General features: G+C 39.6%; 1 protein-coding gene across 1 annotated transcript in view; it reads left to right on the top strand.

Annotated features, from left to right (window-relative positions):
- Positions 1-452: 452 nt before the first annotated feature.
- ALDH1A1 (aldehyde dehydrogenase 1 family member A1) overlaps positions 453-8887 on the top strand; it is a 147937-nt gene continuing 139502 nt past the window's right edge. Inside the window, exon 1 of the mRNA XM_021718512.1 lies at positions 453-628. The gene's annotated coding sequence lies outside the window, so the exon portion shown is untranslated. The remainder of the gene's footprint in view (positions 629-8887) is intronic.

Raw genomic sequence — 8887 nt, 5'->3', positions numbered from 1 at the left:
AAACAATAGCAATTTCTACATAGACCAGTTAAATCAAGATCTCTAGGAATGGATGCATTTTTTAAAAAGCTTCCCAATGTGACTAAGGGACATTTTAGGTTAAGGACCTTTTTTTAGGGGGAAACAACATGCCAGGATCCTCAACACATTCACTCAGCCCAGTTACAATGAAGCTTGGAATGCTCACCTGTGCCCAGAAATCTTGCAGGTCAGTGCGAGGAATCTAGAGAAGAGAAGGATTTTGGTAAAGCTGGATGTGTCCTAACAAACAGGAACAGTCTCTTCCACAGCAAAAGCAGTGGGGCCCAGAACCTCTCCTGCAGCTAAAGGCCTGAGAGAACACTCTGCCCAGAAAGACAGGGGAAGGGTGAACCTTGGATCTAGTGGGAGGAGTTTGGAGTTGGATCAAGGCTTTTGGGAGCATAGGGGTGGAATGGAGAAGCTTCTTCAGCCAGGATGAGGTATGAGAAGCTGGGAAATTTCACTGTGAATGGAGCCAGACACATGACATCTGGCGCAATGAATTCTGGAAGAAGGAGTAGGATGGGAATTGACCTTTGAAGAAAGCAGGGCAGGCAAAAGAAGACAGAAATACATAATCTTTTTAAACTGCTAGTGGCAAACAGAGGTAGAATCCAAAGTTAGATAGCCAGGAGCAGAGAAGGAAAAAAAGGGAAGAGCAATATAGAGATGTTGCTTTGCTGTGAGTTTCAAATTCCCTCTCCCCAAAGAGCTGCTGGACTTCAGCACCAGGAAAATATGCACTAGTCTTCGGTCTCTGAGCAAGCTCAGGGGCAGAAAACACACAAAAAAAGGAGCTTAGACCTATTTTCTCAGATGGGTTTGATAAGTTTCTCGGGGCTTTTCACCAATCAAACAGATCTGCATTTCCACAACTAGAACAGTTAACTTCTGAGAATAATATACATAACGTTGATTTGAGAAGATATCCCTATCTGTGCAAAGGCACATTTGACCAATCTGGATAAATACCGGTTTTTTCTACCTAATACAAGCTTTTCTATGTAACTAGTGAATGACCTATGATTTTTGACCATCTTCCTGTCAGGGTATCTGCAACTTATTACATAGTAGACTTTTTTTTTTTAAGTTTTGAAGTTCGGGTCTCCATGGATATTCTAGGTTTCAAAGTCAGATTTAATGAACGTGCCTAAGAATGACCCCTGGTAGCCAATACTTTCTCACATAGGGGAGATAGCAAGCATCCAAAGTGAGTTTTTAAACCTGATATATTCCTTCAAGGGTCACCTTCAGGCTATGAGCTATGGTGTCATGTTCAAAAAATATCCTGGATTTCTAAACATCTAAGCTTCAAAAGTTACATACTCAAAGAAATCTGACAAGGGCCTATACACCAAAGGAGTTTTCTGACCCACAGGCAAGTTTTGCCAATTGGCACTTAATTATGTCATACTTAGCTACTGCTAAGTATGCTTTACTCCTAATGTTTTTCTGTGAAGTATCTCCTTCTCGAATACAGCCAACCCCACATTGGATTAACATATAGATATTAGTTAACATATCAAATTATTTGTGCAAGTACCCGTATTATAGACAACCAATAATAATTGTCTGACAATGTGTTATTTGAAAGGTTTGCTGCTTTGGGAGGCTGAGGTGAGTGGATTGCCTGAGCCTGCGGGTTCGAGACCCACCTGGGCAACTTGGTGAGACCTCATCTCTACAGTAAATCAAAAAAATTAGCCAGGCATGGTAGTGCGTACCTGTAGTTCCAGTTACTTGGAAAGCTGAGGCGGAAGTATCGCCGGAGCCCAGCAGGTTGAGGCTGCGGTGGCCGGGTGCTGCACTCCAGTCTGAGTGACAGAGTGAGACTCCAACTCAAAAAAAAAATTAAAAAAAGAAAGTTTTGCTAGAAGGGGGTAATGACAATTGCCTTGCATTTTCATTGATTAAGACAAATTCATTCCACAATAATAATTGCTATGGCTAATATTTACTATGTGTTTACAAGGAATAGACATATTAAAGTACTTTGTTTTTCAGTTATTTATCATAACCAACCATTGAAGGTATTGATATTTTATTCTTTATTTTACACATGATGAATTCTGTGGCCCAGAGAATTTACAAAATTTACTCAGACTAATGGTATGAAAGCAGTAAAAAAAGATTTAAACCCAAGTAGTTTAGTACATAAATCTTTAGGATCTGATTATACCACCTTCTAGGTAAGAATTCTTCAGCTAAAACCTGAAGTTTCTACTGCAAACAATAGCCATCTTTACTGATATGTCTTCATAATATGAGAAATGATCATATTCTTAAACATCATGAAACATGGGGATATTCTTAAGATTAGGTGAGAGATCATGGGTTCCATCCATGGACTAAATGACCAGAAATGGTGTATAAGCTTTCTAGGGAGGCTGTCAAAAATTGCCACAAATGTGATGGCTTGCAACAGAAAATTTAACTCATAATCTAGAGGTCAGAAGCCTAAAATCAAGGTGTTGCCAGCTCTACCCTCTCTAGAAAATTGTAAGAATGAATTTTACAAAGGATCTATGAAGATGGCAGTGGAGCCAGTTGGACTATTTGAGTCCCAGTGTGAGTGAGTGTATGGAAAATTTTGTGTACATGTCTGTGAGTAACTGATCACGTGAGTTACTGACTGAGTGGGGACTTGGGAGCAAGTGGCCAGGGTTCCCCTGGTGAAGTGTCTGGTCCCACAGCTGCTCTGCTTGGACCCTAATACTTCCTGGGCATAGAAACTGAGTGTCATTTTTTAAAAATCAGCAAAGTCATTTCCAGGAAGAAGCTGTTGAGAGTGACTGCTGGCTCCAGGCTCTGCCTTACCACTGCAGTGCCTGGCTGGACACTAGCAGCAAGGGCTGCAAAGGAAGCACAGCAAAGGAACCAGAGGCAGAGCCCCACTGGAGAAGATGAAACAGGCACCCTGCCACCATCTTGAAAATTGGGCAGGAATGTGCTCTGGCTTGCTCACCATGGACCCACAGACCTGTTCTCTGTGACCAGTGGATTAACTACTCAGGGGTTGATCATGACCCAGAGGGAATATCCTGCAAGCATAAAATCTGGAGGGACAGAATGAGTGCTGCGTCTCAGGTAACCCACCCCACCCTCTACCCTGATTCAGCCATGGGACAAAGGGTGTGACGAGAAAAGGATAAGGAAGACCTCCAAAGAGATCAGCAGTGAGTCTGGGGCTGGCCAAACCCCCTCCTCCCTAGCAATCCTCTGAACATCAGACCTACACGACTGGGGCACAACTGAGAGGGATGAACCCAAAGGGAGTCTGGACGTCAACTGTGATAGGAGGACTCTACTCCAGGATAATCCTGGCTGGGAAATCCCCTGTCAGCACCAGGAGAAGAGACAATCCCACACCTCCTCACTGGAGAGGATCCCCTGACAATAAGAGAGTGGGAGAGGAGGACTGAAGTCCCATCCATCCCCACCATCTCCTCCTTCTTCCCGGGTCAGGACACAGGGAAGATTGTGAATGAGGCTGCTGTTCCACAGGAGACAGCAGAGGGGCTTACCTGTGAGCATTTGAGAGAAACAATTACAGAACCTACCACAAGAGGGCAAGTTGTTTTTTGTTTGTTGGTTTGTTTCTTTGTTTTTTAAAATATTTTCTTTTCTTTTTCCTCTGTGCACAAATGGGTATGTGCAGGTTCAATCTGGATTCCCCCCCACCTTTTTTTATTTTTCTTTTTCTTTTTTCTTTCTTCTTTTCTTTCTTCCTTCTTTCATTTTTTGTTTTCTTTTTATATGTGTACAATTGAGTGTTCACATTTCAGTTTCTTTGTCTGGTTTTTTTGTTGTTGTTGTTCTTCTCTTTCTTTAGTTTAATATGTGTGTGAATTTATTTTTTTATTTTTATTTTTTGAGTTGGAGTCTCATTCTATCACCCAGGCTGGAGTGCAGTGGCCACTCCCAGCCACTGCAGCCTCGACCTGCTGGGCTCCAATGATCCTTTCACCTCAGCCTTCCAAGTAGCTGGAACTACAGGTGTGTGCTACCACACCCAGCTAATTTTTTGATGTATTGTAGAGATGAGGTCTCACCAAGTTGGCCAGGCGGGTCTCGAACCCACGGGCTCAGGCAATCCACTCACCTCAGCCTCCCAAAGTGGGATTACAGGCTGAGCCAAGCCTGGCTTGTGCATGAATTTATGTGTGAGACTTTGTTGCTTTGGGTTTTTTTCCCAGTTTGTTTTAGTTTTAGTTTGTGTGTGTGTGTGTGTGTGTGTGTGTGTGTGTGTGTGTATGTGTGTGTTTAATCATTTTTTGCCTTGGTTTCTGCTTTTGTCTTTTGTTTTTTTATTTTTATTTTTATTTTATTTTTGTCTGTCTTATTCCATTCTACTTTTCTCTGTTCTCTGCATTGTTGTTACTGTATCTTGGACTCAGGGGGTATACACACATACCCATTGCATCATCATATAGAGTGGTGGTGGGGAGTGGGTCTCAGGGACTCTATTACATAATCACTGTGATTTCCAGGTAGTTTCTGAGTCCTAGCTCCCCACCCTCCAACTTCTTTGACTCTCAAAACTATAAGAGACAGCAAAGCTTCCCATCCACAGTCTTATTTCAGAGTGAAATAAATTCAGAGCCCTTATCAGGGAAGAGGGCTGAGCAAACATCAAAAATGAAAGTCTCTCCAACTACCACTGAATAATGAAACTAAAGAGAAAAGAAAGAGATCTGTCATAAATGAGAAAAAAATGAACATAAGAACACAGGTAATTCCCAGTGCAACAAAGAGAAAATGCCTGAGAAATCAGATCTTAGAGCCCAAACAATGAAAGTCACCAACAACTGACTCCAAAATTCAACATGGATTAGGGAATGGGTGGAAAAAGTGAATAAGACTCAAGAAGACAAGATACAGCACTGTAACTTGTAAATGAGATTTTGGCCATAAAAGCTTCATCCAGGAAATAAATAACAAGATGATAAGCATGAAAAGCAAAATGATCAAGCAGAAGAAAGACTCTCAGAACTTGAAGACCAGATCATGGAATTAACCTGATCTATAAAAAAATAGAAAGAAAACTCAGAAAGAAAGAACAAAGCCTACAAGAGATGTGTGATTATATCAAGAAGTCGACCTATGCCTGATTGGTATCCCAGAAGAAGAAAAGGAAAGGGAGAATAACTTGGAGCACATATTCCAGATTATCCAAGAAAACTTTCCCCATCTCACCAGAGATGCAAACAACCAAACACAAAGGATACAGAGAATCCCCATAAGACATCAAATGAAAATACCAACCCTTAGACGCATAGTAATTCACCTACACAAAGTATGCACAAAAGAAAAAATCCTAAAGGCAGCAAGAGAGAAAGGTCAGACTACTTACTGGGGAAAACCAATCAGAATAGCAGCAGACCTATCAGCAGAAACACTACAAGCTAGAAGGAACTGGAGTCCAATATTCAAAGTCCTCAAAAATAAACTTTCCTATCCAGCCAAGCTCAGCTTCGTCAGTGATGGAGAATTAAAATCCTTCCCAGACATCCAGTCCTAAGAGAGCATGCAGATTTCAGACCAGCTCTACAAGAGACACTTAAAAAGGTACTAAGCACAGAAAAAAGGAAAAAAAAAAAGAATGTCCACACATTTCCCAAGAGAACAGGAGAAAGCAGAATCAACAGAGAATACATCACAACTGCAAACTTGAAAACAAATACATACATCAACCCAAAAATTGAAAGAAAACAAAGAAAAAACTTTTTAAGAACTTAATGATGAGGATAAGCAATCACATTTCAATAATCAGTCTGAACATGAAGGGTCTAAAGGCACCACTGAAAAGACACAGAATGGCAAACTGTATAAAAAACCATGACCCAATAATTTGCTGCATTCAGGCAACTCATCTAACCACAAGGGATGCACACAGACTCAAAGTTAGAGGATGGAAACTGAATTTCCATGTAAATGGATCACAAAAGAGGGCAGGAATCACAATCTTAATATGAGACAAAAAATCTTTTAGCTATCAAAAAATTTAAAAGATACAAAAGTACACTACATAATGATAAGAGGTTCAATCCATCAACAAGAAATATTCACCCTAAACATATATGCACCCAAACAGGCACACCAGTATTTATAAAGCAACTACTATGTAAACTGAAAAAAGATATTGACTCTAGCACTATTATAGTTGGAGACTTAAATACTCTATTAACAACCCTAGATAGATCATCGAGACAAAAAATCAACAAAGAGAGCCGGAGCCTCAACTTGAAACTTGACCAAATGAACTTAATAGATACCTATAGAACATTTATCCCAACAACCACAGAATATATATTCTACTCATCACCACATGGAACATACACCAAGATCAATCACATCCTCTATCATAAGACAAGCATAAACAAATTTCATAGGATCGAAATATTGTCATGCACTTTCTCAGACCAAAGTGGAATAAAAATAAATATCAGCACCAAAAAAATTCCCCCCAAGACCCACAAAGACATAGAACTAAACAGCATGATGCTGAATGATTACTGGAACACATATCAAGAAAATGGAATGATCACAAGTTAACAGCCTAACAAATCACCTAAGGGAGTTGGAAAGACAAGACCATCAAAACCCTAACTTTAGCAGGAGAATTCAGATGAACAAAGAAAAAGCCCAAATTCAGGACTTAAAAGACAAAAATATCATAGAAAAAAATCAACAAAGCAAAAAGCTGGTTCTCTGAAGTACTAAACAAGACTGATGAATCGCCTAGCCAGAATGACCAAGAAAAAGAGAGAAAAAGTCCAAATAAACACAATCAGAAATGCAAAAGATCAAATCACAACTGACCCTGAAGAAATACAGAAGATTATCAGAGACTAGTGTGCACACTTGTATGGAAACAAACTCAATAACCTAAAAGAAATGAAGAACTTTTTCTGACATCACACAACCTCCCAAGGTTGAAAGAAGATGACAGTGAGACACTAAATAGACTAATAACAACACAGGAAATTGACTCCTTCATAAGAAAACTACCTACAAAAACAAAACAAAACAAAAAAAAGCCCTGGACCAGATGGTTTTCCAGTGGAATTCTACAAAATATACAAGAGGAGCTGATACAAATCTTGAAAGTACTCCAGGCAATCGAGAAAGACAGAATTCTCCCCAAATCATTTTATAAAACTAAAATCACACTGATTCCCAAACTGGGTAAAGATCCATCAAAAAAAGAGAATGACAGGTCAATATCTTTAATGAATACAGACACAACAATTCTCAACAAGATTCTAGAAAATTGGATCCAACAACACATCTCAAAAATCATCCACCATGACTAAGTAGGCTTTATTCCAAGGATGCAGGGCTGGTTCAACATCCGCAAGACCATAAATGGAATTAATACATCAGCAGATGTAAAAACAAGAACCATATGATTATATCATTAGATGCAGAAAACCCCATTGATAAATCCAGCATCCCTTTTTGATAAAAATCCTCAAACACCTAGGCATAGAAGGAACATACCTCAAAATAGTAGGTGCCATCTACAATAAACCCTCAGTATATTGCTAAATGAACAGAAAGTGAAAGCATTTCCCTTGAAAATCAGAACAAGACAAGATTGCCCACTTTCAACATTTTGTAGGAAGTCCTAGCAAGAGCAATTAGATAAGAGAAGGAAGTCAAGGGTATTCAAATAAAAAAAAGAAGTTATCTGTCTGTGCTAATGATATGATCCTAAACCTCGAAAATCCAGGAGCATCAGTCAGAAACCTCCTTGCACTGATAAACGACTTGGGGAAAGTCAGGGTACAAAATATATGTGCAAAAAAACAGTTGCATTTTTATATACCAACAACAAACAGGCAGAGAACCAAATAAAAAGCAAAATCCCGTTCACCATAGCCACAAAAAAATTAAATACCTCAGCATCTTCCTAACCAGAGAAGTGAAAGACCTTTACAATGAAAACTACAAAACACTATCAAAGAAATCCAAGAAGACACAAACAAATGGAAAAATATTCCATGCTCATGGAGAGAAAGAATCAACATTGTTATGATGTCCATCCTACCGAAAGCAATCTACAGATTCAACGCAATACTCATTAAATTACCAACATCATTCTTCTCAGACCTGGAAATGACAATACAAAAATTCATCTGGAAACATAAACAACCATGAATAGCCAAAACAATCCTTAGCAAAAGAGACAAGGCAAGAGGTATCACATTCCAGACTTTAAATTTTACTATAAGGCTACAATAATCAAAACAGCTTGGCTTTGGTACAAGAACAGGCATATGAACCAATGGAACAGGATAGAGATTCTGGAAGCAAAGCCTCAGTTTCTCGACCAACTCATCTTCAACAAAGCCTCCAACAACCACCACTGGGGAGAGGAGAACCTATTCAGTAAATGGTGCTGGGAAAACTGACTGACCTCATGCAAAAGACTGAAACAGGACCCTTACCTATCACCATATACAAAAATCAACTCTAAATGGATCAAAGACCTAAACATGAACCTCAATTTATAAGAATCTTAGAAAATGCAGGAGACATCCTTGCAAAAATTGGATTAGGCAGCCAATTCCTGATCAAAACCCCAGATGTCCATGCCATAAGAGATAAGATAGACAAGTGGGACCTCATCAAATTGAAAAGCATCTGCAAAGCAAAAGAAACCATCAAGAGAGTGGGAAGACAACCCACAGAATAGGAAAAAATATCTGCCAACAAAAATCTGACAAAGGCCTCACATCCAGAACCTACAAGGAACTCAAATGTGCTGAAAGGAAAAAAACAAACAGCCCATTAAAATATGAGCAAAAAAAAGCCGGGCTCAGCGGCTCAGCCTGTAATCCCGCGCCTTTGGGAGACTGAG

The sequence above is a fragment of the Carlito syrichta genome, unplaced genomic scaffold, assembly GCF_000164805.1.
Source record: "Carlito syrichta isolate Samal-C Ts95f unplaced genomic scaffold, Tarsius_syrichta-2.0.1 Scaffold312501, whole genome shotgun sequence".
NCBI classification, from domain to species: domain Eukaryota; kingdom Metazoa; phylum Chordata; class Mammalia; order Primates; family Tarsiidae; genus Carlito; species Carlito syrichta.
Note: the sequence above shows the minus strand (reverse complement) of the source record. Positions and strands in the feature narration are given on the sequence as shown.